This window comes from Hippopotamus amphibius, chromosome 15 (genome assembly GCF_030028045.1).
Source record: "Hippopotamus amphibius kiboko isolate mHipAmp2 chromosome 15, mHipAmp2.hap2, whole genome shotgun sequence".
Classification (NCBI taxonomy): domain Eukaryota; kingdom Metazoa; phylum Chordata; class Mammalia; order Artiodactyla; family Hippopotamidae; genus Hippopotamus; species Hippopotamus amphibius.
Window position 1 is genome coordinate 60,987,013 of NC_080200.1, and position 18,872 is coordinate 61,005,884.

General features: G+C 43.0%; 1 protein-coding gene and 1 non-coding gene across 2 annotated transcripts in view; both read left to right on the forward strand.

Annotated features, from left to right (window-relative positions):
* CTNND2 (catenin delta 2) overlaps positions 1–18,872 on the forward strand; it is an 805,106-nt gene that overhangs the window by 479,044 nt on the left and 307,190 nt on the right. The window lies entirely within an intron of this gene.
* LOC130837607 (U6 spliceosomal RNA) lies at positions 10,880–10,985 on the forward strand. Its single transcript, XR_009049373.1, has one exon. It is a non-coding gene; the product is annotated as a U6 spliceosomal RNA (small nuclear RNA).

An 18,872-nucleotide genomic window follows, 5' to 3' on the forward strand; every position in this document is an offset into this window, starting at 1 on the left:
TTGAAGGAATAAAGACATGGCGGAAGTAGAAACAGTCCAAGACAAGCCGTCATTTTTATTGATGAAACTGAAGGTGGATGTGGAATGCACTGTCATTTGACTGTATGAGCAGCAGATCCAAAGCGCTGGGAAGAAAGATGACATCATGTGTGGTTCGTGGAGCTCATCTTGGGCAAGAGCATCCTGTTAGATACCTTGTAAGCGGTTCTAAACAAAATTAAAAGCCTACTTTGTTCTCATATAGCTTAAAATCTGATTTAAGGCATGAGATGCAAATTTAAATTACTTAAAGAGACTTATGTAGTAAGAGAGTGGATCTTTGCTCGTGAGTGGGGAAAATTGCTACAAATGAATATGGTGGGGAAAATTGCTACAAATGAATATGGTAAAACCACGTGCAAATGGAGATACACTCCAGGACCGTGCAGTAGACATCCATCAGTTCCTGTGTCCGGAATAGTAGCTCCTTCTCTTCTGGAAAATGTGTATCTGTGTGCTCCATCCACGTGGAGGCCAGGGGAGCACCCGTTTTCTGAGGCTGTAGGAAAATGGTGATTTTTCCAGCGGTGACCAATCAGAGCATCCCACCTTCTGCTGACAGTGACACTGCAGGATCTAGCACCTCCCTCAGGTAGAGCCCATGACAGCCCTACCCTGGAACTTCTGGACTTGGGACCAGAAAGGGTAATGTGCCTTTATCTCTGGTGGTGAAGAGTGAGGAGCTGGAGGCAGGGGAGTCCTTAGAGGAGATGAGGGACGGCATTTGGAGAGAAGCAGTGATGGGGACCTGGGAGAGAGGGGCCCCAAGGCTCCTTCTGAGCCTGCTCTCCTGGAGGTTATGGAAGCGTGGTGATGAGCTCCCTGGCCTAGAGGGCCACTCTTGTTATTTGCTTGCATGTTGTTTCTTCCTCTTGTGTTGTTGTCACTTGCAACCAAAGGATTCTGATTGATACAGAAGAATGCCTCAGAACCGGATCTGCAGGGGATTGAGTCTGTCCTCGTGATGCAATGTTTGGAGAGTGAGGGGTTGCTGTCTTGTGTAGACTATGAATAACTTTCCCAGTGCTCAACTGGTATTCTTTTGACCAAATTCAATTTGACAAAGAAGATGCCACAGGCAGTCTAATTAGAATGTTTTTGTTGTGCTGCTAAATAGCTGCTCTTTCTTTGAGAAATGGCATCAGAGCGCAAGGTCAGGATATGGGCACCTAGGAGCATCTGAGTGAAAATTTAAGAGAGAGGATATATTTTACTTGTGTCACGGACGTCGGATGATCTCCTGCGTTGTGTCAGGTACTACGTTAGGTGCTCTGGATTAGAATAGCACAGGTTTCGTTCTTCAGGTGCTCAGAGCCACGTAAACAGATGAGAACCCTAGGATCTGGTGAGACTAGCGGTGTGCAGACAGTGGCTTGGGGACACAGCCACAGAGCAGGGCAGGTGCGGGAGGCTTCCGGGCAAGCGACGCATCTGAGCTGAGACTGGCAGGCGGTCTCTGGCTAGACGGAGGGCACCACTAACTGTAAAGGCACATGGTCACTTTTAGGGCAACAGAGTGAGAAGAATGGTGTAAGAAGCAGAACTGATGATTTTTTTAAAGCCTAGAATATATCAGAGGTAGAGATATTAAAGTTATATCTTTGCAACTGTTTTATGACTTTATATCCTAATTCTGAATATAAAAGTATAATACTGCTAAAAGGATGTACATCTTAGCAAACGTATTTTCTGGAAAAAATGTAACACAACACATAGTTTTTCCATTTAAATTGTGTCTTCTGTTAACTACTAAAATTAATGGAATATGGAGCGTGTGAGCTGACATTTTATTATGAATTTGACACATAAAATTCTTTGAAAGACAGAAAGGACTTCTGTCATTGGTTTGTCCCCTCTTCATTATTTAAGCAAGTAAGACAGCGAGGCACAGAGCAGGGATGGGTTCTTCAAGCTCCTAGGAAAACTGGTGTAGACTAGTGATTTTTAAGCTGCAGGTTGCAACCGATTAGTAAGTGTTGTGAAATCAAGTTTGTAAGATAAGAGTCATCGAGTGAAAGGGAATATAACGGAATGGAAGAGGTCAGATCACATCACATATAGTAAGAAGAAAGTTTTATGATCTTTTTGTTCATTTATATACCCAATGAATAGCTAATAAACATAAACATGCATATGTATGTGTGTACTTGTATGTAAGCTCTGGCTGCCAAGCAAAATGTATTTCTTAGCATGTTGCAGGAAAAAAGCAGGAAAACCAGTTGTGGTCTGGGCACTGTGTCCCAGTGGAAGTGAGGTCAGCTGACGGCTCAGCTGCTTGGGAAACAGCAGGATTCTCAGAATTCGAGATTGATGCCCAGGCCAAGGTGAATCCTGACCACCTTCAGGCCAGCATCTCGGCATCTCATTACCACACAGGCCCGCTGCTCACCTCCCCACCCGAAGACTCCCCTCCTGCTGCCTCCTCAACTGGCTCATCCTCCTCCTCCCCTCTGACCACCCTGCTTTCACCAGGCAACCTGGTGATTAAACCAGTTTAGTGATTTTTCTTCTCTAGCTCTGGCCAAAGTTGGGACCCTGAGAGCCACTCCCGAGACAAAGGCTTGGGTGCAGGCTGTGTATGTAGAAGGTGATCCCAGGAAATGGGAGAGTAAGTCAGGGAAGGAGCGAAAATAACCGAAGCATTGACCATCAAGGGCACTCACTGCCAGAGGCGCTGCGTGAGGGGTTGGATTCTAGGAAGCAGGGGAATGCTTTTCCTAGTGGTCCAGGGAGGTGGGCTGTTTACCCACCAGCTTCCAACGGTTGCAGGTTGCCCCAGGGGCATTAACATCCCTGCACTTCTGGGCTGTGCTCACTCAGAGCCAGGTGGGCTGGTGTGGTTCTGATGACAGCCCCAAGCTGAGAGCACAAGACCATGGCAGGTATTCCTGAGTCATCTGAGCTACAGGGACACGTCAGTGGCTGAAATTAGAGGTGCACCATGAGACACCAAGAAGCTTCGGCTCTGCCCCGTGTGGCTCCCGTGTCTGTCACACCGTTTGGACTAGGATGCTTTTCATCTAGTGAAATAACGAAGGCAGGAGTGAAATCCAACATCCCAAGTCCTAACACAGCCTGCTCCTTCCAGGATCCCATGCTGCCCCCAGAACAGATTTTAGTTTGCAAGCTTCCTGGTTTGTTCTTCTTCAGTTGGACTAATTTATCTGATACTCTCTGGAGTGTCCACATATTTGTAGTATTAAAAAACTGTATTTACAAGTGAAAATTATTTGTTTTCTACACACACACAAAAAAAACAGTCTTTCTATCTCACTTGAATTATTTATGTCTCTTGGAAGAAGGCAGAACATAAAGGTTCATTTACATCCCGGGCTTCTCATCACTTCAGGAATCCAGTAGCAAAGGCGGCCTGGGAATTACAGATGCTGCGACGGGAAGGATAAATCACCGAGAACTCTGGTCCCTTACGGAGGCAAGGCCCATATTCAGATGAGCTTTTCCAGAGCACACGTATATCAGGCTGGTCTGCTTATGAAATGAGGATTCAAATCCAAGTGTTTCCGTAAACCTAGAGAAGATTTAGTGCCTTCATGTCTGCCTCTGGTTTGATTAGGTTTCAACATTTTCTTCGAACCTCGGTGGAGTTTAGAAGTGGCAAAATCCTAATTATAGACTTTTCAGATTTATAAGCAAATATGTGCCCTGTGTGGTTTCCCAGAATTCACTTTTTTAGGCATAGATGGGTTGACTAATTGCATACGCGCCGTGGAGAAGCAGGGAAGTTTTTGTTGTCCTAATTAGCCCCCGTGTCTCCTGAGACTCATGACAGGATGATGTCTTCAGCTGACTGCTGTTGTGGATGTAAAAATAAGTGCTTTTGCCATCTGCTTGGCTACCCGATCATGGAAATAACTGTTTGCTTTGTGGAGGTGCCATGCCCTTTTCCCATCCTTTCTCTTCCTCCACTGTGAGGGTGGCAGCTTGGGAGCCTGAAACCAGGTGTTACTTTTCTACCACCCAAGAGCCATTGCTGCCTTGCAGATTCATTTACAAATAGGAGAATTTTCCACATGAAAATCCTCTGGTGGGCAAGAAGCTCAGCGATCATCTTATTCCTTTTTCTCTTTGCAGCCTTCTCTTTTATTAACGCCCTCTACCGCAGTGCTGAGCTCTACCCACAGATGATGGATATCAATCCCCCAGTAAACCCACTATCTCTCATTTAGGAGCCTTTAGGCAGTGCTGCTCCCCTGTGTGAAATGCCTTCCTGCCCCCTGTTTGTCAACAACTGTGGCATTTAGGACTGTGCTCTAATGCCATCTCTTCTGGGAAGCTCTCCTTGATTCTCAGCCTGGATGAGGTGCCCTTTATAGCCCAGCACACTCTGCACTACACTTTTTGGCTTCCTGCTTCTGTCCCTGCCAGGCAAGCATCCTGCTCTAAAGCAGAGCCTGTATCTTATTTAGTGGTGTCCCCAGAACCTAGCAAGGATCAGGCAAATAGTAGGGACTGAAATGGACGTACTTACTTTGCTGAGGCTTCCACAGTTAGCAGCTTCTGAAGTTACAGCGTCCTGAACACCCCTCAAAGAACCCTTATATGTTGCAGCATAGAAGTTGCTGTAGATTTATACATTTTTCATTGTACAATCATGTATAATCAACCTGAAATATGATAATGTACAGATTGTCCTATCCACTGTTTCTTATTCTTTTAAAAAAGCTAGTTCTTAACCCTCAGTCCCTTCCTGCCTTCCAGGATATTTCATTTCCCTAATGAGCATCAGTTAGCCTACCCCCATGGTACCCCAAATATTAGGCTATCACCATTAATTTTGCTCAATGCTTATGGCAGGCAGAACGAGATATGTCAAAAGATCTGTATACAGCCAAGCCCACTCTATAGGTTCATGTAAAGTTAATAAGTATCTGATGGCTGACAGCCTGTATAATAATTAACACACATACACACGTACAACACACAAAGACTGATTTACATCACGAGGATTTTAATTAGAATTTTATTAGCATAATTGACATGGTGTTAAAATTAATTAGCAATTGTTTTTCCCAAATCATCTTTAAAGGAATTTCTTGAAGGCACACTAGAAAACGTTTTATGAGCTGTTTCTATACAAAAACAAGAGCATGACTGTAGATGATTTTTAATATAGCAGTGTCACTTAGTATTTGTGTTTCTTTTGGAATTCTGATCTCATAGGGCTTTAAATACACAGCAGGTGGTTCCCATGCCACATCACCTTAAAATATTGGCATAATGTTTCATGCAAAAAGAGAAATAACTTACAGCCATGAATCTGCCTACAGTAGCATAATAACTTAGAATGCGTTGAATTATTTGTCGTACCTGAATGATGTCTGACATGGTCCAGAAACCAGTACAGCATATTTTTCTCTAATTTATAATGAAAAAACATGTTGTAAATTATAATGCATATCGGGTGATAAATTATTTTCTGTTACAAAATAAAAATAAAAACGACAGCCCAGAAAAATGGATTATCTGCATTGACTGTATCAACTGATTGATGTGGAGTTTTTATTCTGATGTAACACTTCAGTATAGTTTTGAGAACTGGCCTGGAGATTTAAATTATAAGTGAGGAAAATCAAGTCATCTTCTTCTCATGCTAGAAAATGAGGCACATTCACTTTTCTGAAAAACGAAACTCACGTGAAAAGCAACTCTCAGCATTGTCTAAGGCTGTCCCCCAGCACGTCTTGCATGATAATGGGAATTTTAAGCCATCCTCTGCAGTGCCATGAAGGTTGTGTATAGTCCAGTCTTTATTACACTGAGAAATAAGCAGGACACCGTGTTGCACAGCCCAAGGGATATCATTCACATGTGTGTGTCCATAAACTGCTTTGTGCATTTGCGACATTTATACCATCAACATCTCTGTGAGTCAGGCTTCTCCAAACAAACAGAGCCAACAGGATGTGTAGATAAAAAGATTTATTTCAGGAATTGGCTCATGTGATTGGGAAGTGTGGGCAAGTCCAAAATCTGCAGCATAGGTCAATCAGCCTGGAGACCCAGAGAAGAGTTGTGGTTTGAGTCCGTAGACAGCCTGGTGGTAGAATTCCCTCTCCTTCCCGGAAAGTCAGTCCTCTTCTTTTCAGACCTTCAAGTGATTTGACGAGACCCACCCACATAATGGAGTGCAATCTGCTTTGCTCAAAGTCTGCTGATTTAAACATTAATCTCCTCTAAAAAAATACCTTCACAGAAACATAATGTTCTGAGGTAATGTTCTACCAAATATCTGAGAATCATGTTGACTCATGAAATTAACCATAACAACATCATACTACGTAGATATAGATATGGATTATAGATAGAGATCCACCTAAACCTTGCTTTTTTGACTCAGCACTTCTGTTGAGATTTGTCTACATGGATGTATGTGTGCATTTTTCATTCATTTTTTTCTGCTTTGTTGTATTTCATGGACTGCAGAGACCACAATGTATTTATCTGTTCTATGACAGATATTTAGGTGGTTTCCACGCTCTTCTTGGTGAACATTTAGCAAGTAAAGACTGTCCTTGGACGTGTGTCCTTGGACGAATGTGGGGCATTGAAATTGTTGGACCAGAGGGATGTGCACCTTCACATTTAAGAGCTACCTTTCTTTGTTGTCTGAAATGGTTGTGCCAGTTGGCAGTCCCACTATCAGTGAAGGACCGTTCCTGTTTCACCCCATATGTGCCAGCTGTGGTATTATCAGCCTTTTAAATCGTTGCCAGTTTGGTGAGTCTGTTGTTTCAATTCGCATTTCCTCATTTATGCCTGAAGTTTAGCGTGTAGAGTTGTTAATTGTCTGAGGCTTGCCTGTCCCTACAGTTTCCCATTTTACTACTGGATTGGGAGTGAGGATGCTGGAACCAGGCTACTGGGGTGCAGACCCCACACCTCTAATTGTGCCCTCATGTACAAATTTAATCTTGATTACTGTAGTTTATTTTAATCTTTAAAATGAGACTAATGCAATTATCTATCTTGTTAGAGTTGTATGTTCTTAATAAATTACAACATGTACAGTACTTAAATGGCCTTGGTTCAGTAAAGGGAAGCCGTTATTAATAAAAATAGAAGATATTTACACATTCTTGATATTATCTTGATTCTAATATATTCTCCCAACCTATGACATGGCTCTTAATGGGTTTTTTTTTTTTTTTGCTTTTAAATTTAAAGTATTCAAATTTTATTCTTCATGTGTCTAAGAAATCCTCCCCTCAGCTAAGTTCATAGTATCATTCTCCTTTATTTTCTTGTTAAAATATTTAAGATTTAACCCTTCAGATTTGTTCTTTAATGTATCTCGAACTTATTGCTGCATATGGCATGAAGTAGGGGTCTAATTTTATTTTATTTTTCATATTAATATCAGTTTTTGGAAAAGCCCTTATTTTTCCAGCACCTTTGCCCCCTGATTTGTAATATTACCTCTGACTTCATGATGTGGCATCACTGTTTATCTGCATCCAGCTATGCTGTCTTATTGACACATCATGGTGTGTATTCTTAAAGATTTTTAAAATCACATTGTGTTTAACATATATATACAGGTCTGCCCCCATCTAACTCCCAGAAATACACCCCACCTTTCAATTCCCAACTACCTTATTCATTCCTGTGAGCAACAGGAGAGACCCCAGAGTTCATAGGAGCTACTGAGGATCCAGGTTGGGAGGGAAGAGGAGGGATGGAGCAAGAGGAGGGAGCTTTATCTCAGAGGCACCAGTTCGACTGCTGTCATGCCTGGTCCTTGGAAAATGGCCACCCGCCTACTACTCTCTGGAGGGCAGGGGGGGACATCCCCCTTTTTTGGGGTCCCTAAACTGAAGAGGCAGAAAGTATGGTCTAGCACCTCACACTAGCATCCACATCCTCTTAGTCTTCTCCTCTAGTCTTTTCCAGAACTCTTTTTCCTGGTCCAGAGAGAGTTCTGGTCTCCTCCGCATAATGTCAACTTGTATTCCTCCCGGTTCTGTGGCTCTTGGTAACTTCTCTAAACTAGATGTGTGTTTGATTTACAAAGCCAAGTTTTTGTTTAGAATTCCAAAAGTCTTTTTTTCTGTAAGAGCTCTTCTTCCAGTGAATGCACTGTGCCCATCAAACTAGTATATCCAACTCAAAAACTGTCTTTTGAAACCCACAGTGGTTGTGAGCTTACATTGCACAAACGGTATAAGCCGTGTTCTTCCCTAATGCTCTGAGGCACTTACCTTTCAATATTTCCTAAAGTTCTGAAATGTCCTAATATTTCCTAAAACCTGAGGATAGCCAGTACAAGTCACCCTAAAATTTAATAATAATGACACTCAGAAGAATACATTGCAAAGGAAAAAAAACATACTAGAGGAGCAGTAGAAGCAATGTAGATTTTATTTGGTAACAGAATCATAGACTGGAAAACTTATTACACATTATGTGACTTTCCAACTCGGACCGTTACAGACTGATTCTAACATAGGATCTTCTGGTTTAATCCATACATACCAATGGCCACTTTATACCTGTCATTGTTTTCAGGCCCCATGTAATTTTTTTTCTTCTGCCACATGCATACAACAAAAGGAAGCACTAGCGAGAATAGTAATTCCTTTTTCAAAGGAATGTTGTGAAGTTCAGAGGATACAGATATGTGAATCTGTAACTGCAAAACTGCTCACCAAATGGAAGGCATTCCTTCCTAATCTGGTGGCTGGGCATCGAGGGGGATGTACATGGCGGGTGGGGTGGGAGGTTGATAAGCCTATGGTGAGATTGTACTAAGGGTCAGACATCAGATGTGCCTGTGCCCTTTGATCTTCCTCCGTTCTTGTGCAGGAAAACTTTTAGACTGGGGCCTATCAAAGAGAACCAGAGCAGGACAGCAGTTAAAGTGGCAAAACCAGATTTTATTCAAGAATTATTGCAGCAGGGGAAAGGAGACTCCAGGATAGAGCCGAGCTCAATTCTGAATCCAAGAAATAGTGGGGATTTATAGCCAAGGAGTGGAATGAGGAGGTCGGTGGTGGCGGGGGGGGGGGGGGGGGGGGTGGGGGGGGTAGGGACGTTACTAAGAGGCTGTGGGCAAAGGAGAACAATGGTAAAGGTAACTGCATTTTTGGAGGATGGTAAGACTCGCAACTGAAGATTACATCAGATGACCTCTAGGGCCTTCATTTATCCCTCATCTTAAGAAGATCTGAGGAGAAAGAAATGCTAAGTTGCAACAGGGTTTAGCATGGGTTTCCTAAGCTGTAAGTAAAAGTTCTCTGGCAAAGATAGATCCTCACGTGGAGGGCACAGTAGCAGGGATGTTCATTGTTGTTAGGGCTGTAGTTAAATCTGTATAGCATTAAAAATGAAAAAGTTAACAGTTTGTCAGTATTATGTTTACTCATGGTTCACTCTTCCGGAAGTATCAAATGCAAGACTTAAATTTACTCATGAAAGTCTACTCTTTTTCACAATTAACCAATTCACAAAAGGGATTAAATCATACCCACCTGGCTGACCTAAGTCAGTGTTCATTTTTAGCATCTTCATGTTGGAAGATGCAACAGTCATAGCATAAAATTGGGCACCTGGGAGTGCTGGTTTCAGGTGGTTGCTCCTGGTCCTGCGTAAACCAAGACCACAGCATTCATCTCAATGGGGGCTCGAAGCTTGTTAGAACCACGTCTCACAGGTGCTTTTAAAAGAGTGCTTTTGAAAGGACACATGATTCTCTGACTCATAACATCCCAAAAATCAGATATTTCTTTCTAGAAGGTAGAGTAGTATACCAGTACTATGCTGTAATAGAGGAGTCTGCCTGTTAAGTATACCTTCTTTGGGCATTTAAAAACCAGTATTTTTAAAGCCATGAAACTACTTGGTATGATACTATAATGGTGGGTACATGTCAGTATACATTTGTCCAAACCCATAGATTGTACATCATCAAGAGTGAACCTGGGTGTAAACTATGGACTTTGAGTGATTATGATGTGTCAGCATTAGCTCAACATTTGTAACAGATGTACCACTCTGGAGGGGACATGGATAACTGGGGATGCTATGCAGGTGTAGGGGCAGGGGAGATAGAGGAAATCTCTGTACCTTCCACTCAGTTTTGCTCGTGAACCTAAAACTACTCTAAAAAATAGTGTCTTTTAAAAAACAAAAACAATTCAGTATTAGTGTAATATCTGCTTCAGACCAGTCACCCTGCTAGGTGTTGGGGTAAAAATGTCAGGAACATAAGGCAGGAGGCTTGAACTGCCACCTCTTGGGCATCCAAGAACGTTGACTGCTGATGCCGATGGGACTGAGATCCCTGGTCCATAACCACCCATCCCCCGCCCCACACTGAGTGCCCAGCTCAAAGCCAGCCCCAGCAGCTTGCCAGCCATGGTCAGGAACCCTCTGGAGAGAGGACTCTCCAACCCCAGCTGAATCTCCCACATTACACAACTTGGAGCAGAAGCGAGCTGTCCCTGCTGAGCCCTGCCCAGATTAGATTTGTGAGCTGAATAAATGATTGTTATTTCAAAATACTAAGTTTTGGTGTATTTGTTAGGCACTATGTTATGGGCTGAATTGATTCCCCCCAAATTCATGTTTTGAAGGCATACCCCCAAGACCTCAGAATGTGACTGTATTTGGACACAGGGTCTTTGAGAAGTGATTAAGTTTACATGAGGTCATTAGGATGGGCTCTAATCCAACGGGACCTGTGTCCTTGTAAGAAGAGGAAATTTGAACACGAGACACCAGGGGTGCACAGGCTCAGAAGAAAGAGTGCGTAAGGGCACAGAGAGAAGACGTCCATGTACAAGCCAAGGAGAGGGGCCTCAGAAGAAACCAACTGTGTGCTCATCTCAGCAGCATAGATACTAAAAAAAAGGCTGGAAGGATACAGAGATTAGCATGGCCCTTGGGCAAGGATACCCACTGAAATTCATGAAGCATTCCGTGTTTTTTGGTGGTGAGCATGCTGTTGTGTATCCAGAAGTCAGATTATAATGTACACGTAAACTTACATAACGTTGTAAACTAATGTTACCTCAATTTAAAAAGAAGAAGAAACCAAATCTGCTGACACCTTGGCCTTGGCTGGACTTGCAGCCTCCAGAACCGTGAGAAAACAAATGCGTATTGTTTAAGCCACTGTGTGCTCTTTTGTGATGCCGGTCCTTGAAAACTAATACTCATGATAGCAAAACAGATTCAGGCTCCAAGAGTTGACTTTATTGGTACAATCCTTCAAGTTGTTGCTATTGACCATTCATTTCCTGGTGCTTCATGGAATGCTGTTTCCTGTGATTGAATGATTTCAGTCGCACTGACACCTTTCCTGGGATAACAATGCCAGTCAGTTAAAGGAACATTTTATAAAAGCTGGTGGATTTCCTGAACTTCTCCCAACACATGGCTTGCTCAGACCTCTTCTAGTCAGTAATGTAAACATACATGACCTTTCCTTTCTCTCACTGAACTTATCTCCTCGGGAATTCACTGGGTCTGTGTAATTATTCCTGAAAGGTGAAGAAAACATTGGCCCCAAGGAGCAAAGGGCTGGTGTTAAAAGGCTAAAAAGATAAAATTTTTGATACAATGTTTTTTGCAGTCAACTAGCTACACGTGCATTAATTCTGATTTGTGTTTAGGATTTCACATGTGATAAACATGTTACATACTATTGCCTAGAGGATGAATCCTGATGTTCTTAGTACTTGGCCACTGCTCTCTGGGCCATGCCGCGCTGCGGCACCTGCTCACACTGGGTCAGGAGTGAGCCTTTCTCCAGCCACCGCCATCTGCATCCCTCCCCTGTTTGCTCACTGCGTGTCCTGGGAGTTGAAGACACACCATTGAAAGGGGTTGGGGGTCTGCAGGACAAGGAGACTGAGCTGGTTAATAGAATCTTCAGAGCTGGGGCGAATGAAACCTTCAGAGAAGAACCAGGGGAAGGAAGAGGCCCAAGGGACACAACTGAAGGCATTTTGTGATTGTAATAGAGTGTGTAAGAGAGACATGCCAGTAGACACTTCCGCCTATTGCTGTGGACGGAATCACGTCTCCCCGAAATGTATATGTTGAAGCCCTCACCATCGCCATGACTGTGTTTGGAGACAGAGCCTTTGAAGAGGTGATTAGGTTAGATGAGGTCATAAGGGTGGAGCCCTGGTCTGATGGAACAGGTGTCCTTGTAAAAGTGAAAGAGATGGCAGAGCTCTCTCCCCATCCCCCACCCTGTGAGGATGCCATCTGCAAGCTGGGAAGAGAGCCCTCACCAGAACCCAGTCAGGCTGGCACCCTGATCTTAGACTTCCCAGCCTCCAGAACCGTGACAAATTATGTCTGCTGTTTAAGTCACTGAGACTGCGGTCCTTTGTTATGGCAGCCTGAGTAGACTAAAACATCTATTATTCTACCCATGATACTGGTCTGCTTTTAGTAGAGTGATATTAATACCGCCTGGCCTCTGTGTGTCCCTCGTCATGTGCAATAAGGTATTTTGGAATTGTAAGTATCTGAAACTTACAATAAATGCTGCTCATAGAGATGAAAGGGAGGGGAAAGTGGAAATAAGTTACATGACAGAAGACAGCAGAGTTTTAAACTGAGTGTGACTGGGTCTCTTCCTACCAGTGCGATAAGGAGGCAGCAAAGGGATTGAGCACCGGGAGGGCAGGACCTTACTTAGCTCTGGGGTGGATGGCTCTGGCTGCCTTGAAAGCGGTCTCGGGGGAAGATTCGAAGCAGAGAAGTTTGCTGTTGAGGAGGCTGTTGCGGAAAGGTGGGGTAGAGATGGTGGTGGGGTGGGCCAGTGTGGTGCAGGGCTGGGGGTAAGGAGTGGTCAGGTTACAGGTATATTTTGAAGGTAGAGGAGACAGACTTTGCTGGCATCTCAAAGCAGGATTTAGGCCTGTGCCACTGAGAGATTGGGACTGTTATTCATAGAGATGCCGGAGATGGTGAGGGCAACGGCCCTGGAGGCAATTTCACAGTTACCGTTTGGTCACGTTAAGTATGAAAGATCACAATAAATGTCTGAGGGGAGCATCACAGAGGCGCTGGTAGCCAATTCTAGAAGACGGAGCTCTGGATTGGCAGTGTAAAACCAAGAGGCATTTGTATATAGAATCGAGCAACCATACTTTCTCAGATGCCCAAGGCAATCCAATGCCTTTCTTTCCCAATGTAATTATCAGTCTCAGAAATGAACCAGTTTTGTTTTTGTTTTTTTATATATAAATTTATTTTTATTTATTTATTTATTTATTTATTTATTTATTATTTATTTATTTTTGGCTGCGTTGGGTCTTCCTTGCTGCACACGGGCTCTCTCTAGTTGCAGAGAGTGGGGGTTACTCTCTGTTGCGGTGTGCGGACTTCTCACTGCGGTGGCTTCTCTTGTTGCAGAGCCCAGGCTCTAGACACGCAGGTTTCAGTAGTCTCAGCACATGAGCTCAGTAGTTGTGGTACACGGGCAGAAATGAACCAGTTTTGACAACAAATTTTACATTGTCAACAATTGACAATTACTTTGTCACCTTAGTGTACCCCTACTGTGATTAAAATCATGAGATGAGATGGGAGCACTCTGGGAGGGAGCAAAAGTAAAGAAGAGAGAACCAGGGTGAGCCCCGAGGGTCCCACCATTTAGAGGTCAAGTGTTGAGAGAGGGCCAGCAAAGGAGACAGAGAAAGGACCTGTGAACAAAAGGGATCAGGAGAGCGTCCTGTCCCAGAGGACAGTGTATGGAGAAGATAGGATGACCAATGTAGGGGCACCCTAGGCACAGCCCTACGGCGTCTTCTCTGTCCATCTTCATTCATTTCCCCGTGAGCTCATCCAGGCTCAAGGCTTTCATTACCATCTGTGTTGCAGTAACTCATGTGCGTACACCTTGATCTTCCTGAATGGCCTCCCTGTTTCAATCTGTGCCCCTGCCCCAATCTCCTTGCCTGACAGCAGCCTGGGACACATTTTCTCAGGTATCACCTCTTCATCAAAGGCTCCCCTGGACACTGCCTTTTATAGCAGCCCTTTCCCATTTCAGTTCCCACGCATTCTCTCTAGCACTTAGGAATACCGAACATACGTTCATGTCTCCCGTACTGCTTGCCTCCCCCAAAGGATGTGAGCTCCAGGGAGGAAGGACTCTCTCTGTTCGTTTCCATGCCTGGCACATAATAGGTGCTCCATGAATATTTGTGGAATAAATGAATGACAGGAAAAGAAACAGGACCTGTGAAGGAAGCCCAGCGAGCAGTCAGAGGCGGGAGGGAGACAAGAACAGTTCAAGGGCAGACACTGATGGAAGGAAAGCTCATCTGTGTTGCGAAGAGGTTAAGTAGAATGATGAGGGCACAGAAGCATTGGGTTTGCGTGTCCCTTGAGACCACTGATGGAGATGTTCAGGTGGAGTGGCACCAAGAGAACTGAGCTGATGAGAAATTAAGGACCACATCATGGTTGAAGGGACCATTGGAGGATGCAGGACCATTTTGAGAAGATGCTGGGGCAGAGCAGAAGGCATTGGAGTGGAGGGGAAATAAGCAAGAAAAGAGGTGAACAAGGTGAGATGCAGGGAAGCGAGGACAGGCTTTTGGCACCGGTGCAGATGTAAGGGTTTGCAGAGATAGGGGAGCATGGGTGAGGTTGGGTGTCTGGGCATCTCTCAAGTCAAGAGCATCGGAGCAGAAAGGCCCAGAGCAGCCACACCACGTGCCCAGCAGCACTTGGAAGCTAGCTGTTGCAGTTTCTGGGACTAAAGCTGTTCTATGGTTCTTCTCTTTTTTCAGTTAACAAACGAGTTCAACATGTTTTATTTTTTGAGTCAATTACTTATTCTTCCTTAAAGAGGGAAACTATAAAATCAGAAAAAAACACCCCAATAATTTCTGTTGCTCATAATAGAAACAATTCTTTTAAGTGCTTTCATTTTCTTAAAGAATGTTAGAGAACCAGTATATCTACTGAGTTGTACGCTTAGATTATGCTCTTAAGATTATTTTTTAAATCTTTTCTCCCACTGCTCCAGGGAGGGAAAAAAGGCTAGGAACACTTTCAAGTAGTTCTGTACATTAAAGGATATTTTCATTCCATGCTTTTCTTTTCCTCTTCAAAAACAGTACATTTGTTTCACAGGGCTGCCATAACAAATTACCCCAGAACTGAGGGAACCGTATCCTCTCACAACTCTGGAGACCACGGTGTCATAGGGCCACACTCCTTCCAAAGGCTCTAGGGGAGGATCCTTCCTCGCCTCTTCCAGATTCTGGAGGCAGCAGGCATTCCTTAGCTTGTGGCCCCATCACGCCAATCTCTGCCTCTATCTTCACATCACCTTTTTCCCTGTGTGTCTGTGTCTCACATTCCCCTCGCCTTTCCTTTATGAGGACACCAGTCATGGGGGTGAGGGCCCACTCTAAAGCCGTCATGGTTTTGTGTTGAGACCTTAATTATACCTACAAGGACCCTATTTCAAATAAAGTCACATTCATAGGTACTGAAGGTTAGGACTTGGGCATATCTTTTCAGGGGACCCTTTGCAACCCACTGTGTGTCACTTTGCAATTTGATATGTGATTTATTTCTTGTGTTCATTGTTATTTTGTGTTCTGGGGAGTTGCATCAGTTAACATAATTATATAAATAAATAAAGTAGTTTTGAGTTTCAAAGAAACAACTAAGTCCATTCTTTAATTGTATTTTCTAGATCATGTGTCAGTAATGGATGCGTTGGGAATTAAAATCAGATATTCAGCAATCTATAAATTGTATGTTTCTCTTGCTGACAGTAAATCGACTAGAAAACACAATTAGTAAAATGTCTTTTGAGGGAATGCATTTTGTTCAGTGCGTTCTCCATGGATTGGCACAAAATAGAATCGTGATTAATTTGAAGTCATGTCAAACTTCAATTCCAGTTGTTTCCAATGACTGTTTCCCTTGAACGTTAAGCTGTACGAGTTTGTGAATAAGCTGGAAACAGAGAGGCATTTAAAATGCGCGGTGTAAGGGGGTTTATTAAGCATTTACTTGATGAAAGGTGCTCGCACCCTGGAATTTCACTCCTTATCAGAGCAGCTCAGGGGAGCGGGTGAAGTCTCATCCTGTCTCATTGTCAAAGTGACTGAGACCAGGATGTGTCCATGACACGGCTCAAAGCCCAGCTAGAACCGACAGAGGAGGGTTTGGACCCGGTGCTTCTGTCCCATCCCTGGCTCAGTGCACTCATCTCACTGGCTTGAGTGTGAAGACAGAGCAAAAGTCAGAAGCTGGGTTCCTCTTCCGACTTCACCACTCCCTCGCTCTTGAACCTGAGTGCTGATCGAGAGATAGGGCTGTGAGGTCATTGGGAGCTCCTGCCTCTAGCATAAGATGCCAGGATTTGAATCCCACCTGGGCTGCTTGCCTGCTCTGTGACCATGGGTCACTTCCTCTGTGCCTTAGTTTCCCCATCTGTAAAATGGGGATGATACTAGCACCTCCTTCATAGAGTTTTGTGAGGATTAAATGGAAGGATTTATACGGAAAGCACTTGCGACAGGGACAGGCACTTAGAAGCCCTATTAAGGGCACCTGGTTCCACCCTCCTCTCACCAGGGTACATTTACTCAGGTAAAGAGTGTGAGTCAGTCTTTTCACCTCTCCTTCAAACCCTGTATCATGAAATGGCTTAAACTGGTGAAATGCCCTACGAGGACCAAATGCCAGTTCAGCCCAACATACTGTTTTTATTTCAATACAAAGATTTTTGAGATGTGCATTAGCTATTTTTTTTAAGACTTATTTATTATTTATTTATTTATTTTTGGCCGCGTTGGGTCTTCATTGCTGCACACGGGCTTTCTCTAGTTGTGTCGAGCAGGGGCTACTCTTCATTGCAGTGCACGGACTTCTCATTGCAGTGGCTTCTCTTGGTGTGGAGCATGGGCTCTAGGCACGCAGGCTTCCATAGTTAGAGCACGCAGCCTCAGTAGTTGTGGAGCACAGGCTTAGTTGCTCTGTGGCATGTGGGATCTTCCCAGACCAGGGCTCGAACCCATGTCTCCTGCATTGGCAGGCTGATTCTTAACCACTGTGCCACCAGGGAAGTTGCTGCATTACCTATTAACAACAAAAATTTAAATTGTTTCTTTAGAACTTTCTTGTACATCTGAACAATTCTACATCTGCCTAATTCTGTGTCATTGAAAACCAACTCTGTTCAACAACAGCAACAAAACTCTTTGCTTGGAATGAAACTATTTATCAGAGGCTTAAGAGCAAAAAGGAGCTATAACATTTATGCAGGGAGAAAATAATCATTAATTCTTAGACTTGATTATTAGAGTGTAGAATCTTATTTCCAGAGAAATCATACTTTATTTAATCTATATGCCAAGACTGTGCTAAATAAACCTTGAGCAAGTCTTGTTCCCGGGAAGTTTTTAACATGTTTTGTTATTGTCTTTTTATATTAACTAGCTTTTTGTGGAAATTGTCTTATTTGTTTCAACACATTTATTTTCTAATTACTCTCCAAAATATGTTTGTAATTTGACACTGAAGGTGCTTTTTTCATACATAGTTTTCTCTAACATTTTTACTAATGAACCTCACTGTGTGTTCGCATGAAAGGGGAATTTAACAGCTAGTAGTTTTATAAGAAAAAGTTATTATTTATTGTTAAAACAGACATACAACCAACAAAAATTTAATAAAGAACCCAAAGCAGACATTCAAATTGCCACACATATGTAAACCCAAAGGCCTTAAAAACAAGGCTTTGATTAACATATGTCAAATGAAAATTAAGATTTTGATGAAGTTGCAAAACATTGCCTACAGGATAAGTAAAACTATCAATGATTATACCAGTAAGGTACAGCTGGGCTCACCCCTTAGCTGATACACAAATAAGGGATGGATATTGATGGAAATCATTTTTTAAAGTTTTCCATTAAGCATGTTTTACAGAGAAGTATTTATGATGATGGGAAGGAGGGAGAGAAAGAAACAGGAGCAGTTAAGGTAAAACATGGTAAGAATTAAAAACAGAAAACGTAAATACTCCCCAGAAAATCTGTGTATTCATTCAATTTGTGTTTGCGCAGTGCTAAATTTTAAAATCTTAATACCCAAAAGGACAAGACATCTTTTTCAGGGAAACTTACTGTGTATCAGGATAGTGTAAAACTTTTTTTTCTAGTGGAAAATATACACAAAGGAGCTCAGCTGTATTGCTTCATGTCAACCTGAAAACAAATGAGACTTTCTTAAATGTAATAAACATGAGGTTGTTCAATAACCCCATTTATCTGGGCCCGTAAGTGGAAGTTATTCAGATTGCAGTTGCTGTGGTGAGGAGACAGGAAGTACTCATTTTACTGAGATGTTTATTAAGTAGACCGTCTCCCGCTGCAGCTCTGTGCACCTTCTGTGACATTGCTGGAATTAGGTGAAAAGTAATTTCAATGAAAGAAAAGCCCAATTTCCCTTTGAGCTTATGGATCTTAATAAAACAAAAGCATAGGTATTTTTAACAAAGGCACCTGAGTTGCCTTGGCTACAGAGAGATTCTCCTCGTCAGAAGAATGGTTTTCCCTAGAACTAAAGGGGTAATTTCACATCTGAAGCTGGGGAGTGGGGTGGGATGGGGTGGGGGATTCTTGCGCTTAGTCATGAACCTGGAGCATCTATCACCTGTGTGCTCACCTGGGTACCAGAATGTGGTTAAGGTTGCGGTCAGATCACTGTTTAATTACTACTGATTAATATTAATATAAATAATTATAAGAATTTTAAAATGACACTCTAGTGCATGGGTCAGCAAACTTTCTGTGAAGGGGTCAGATAGTCAATATTTTAGT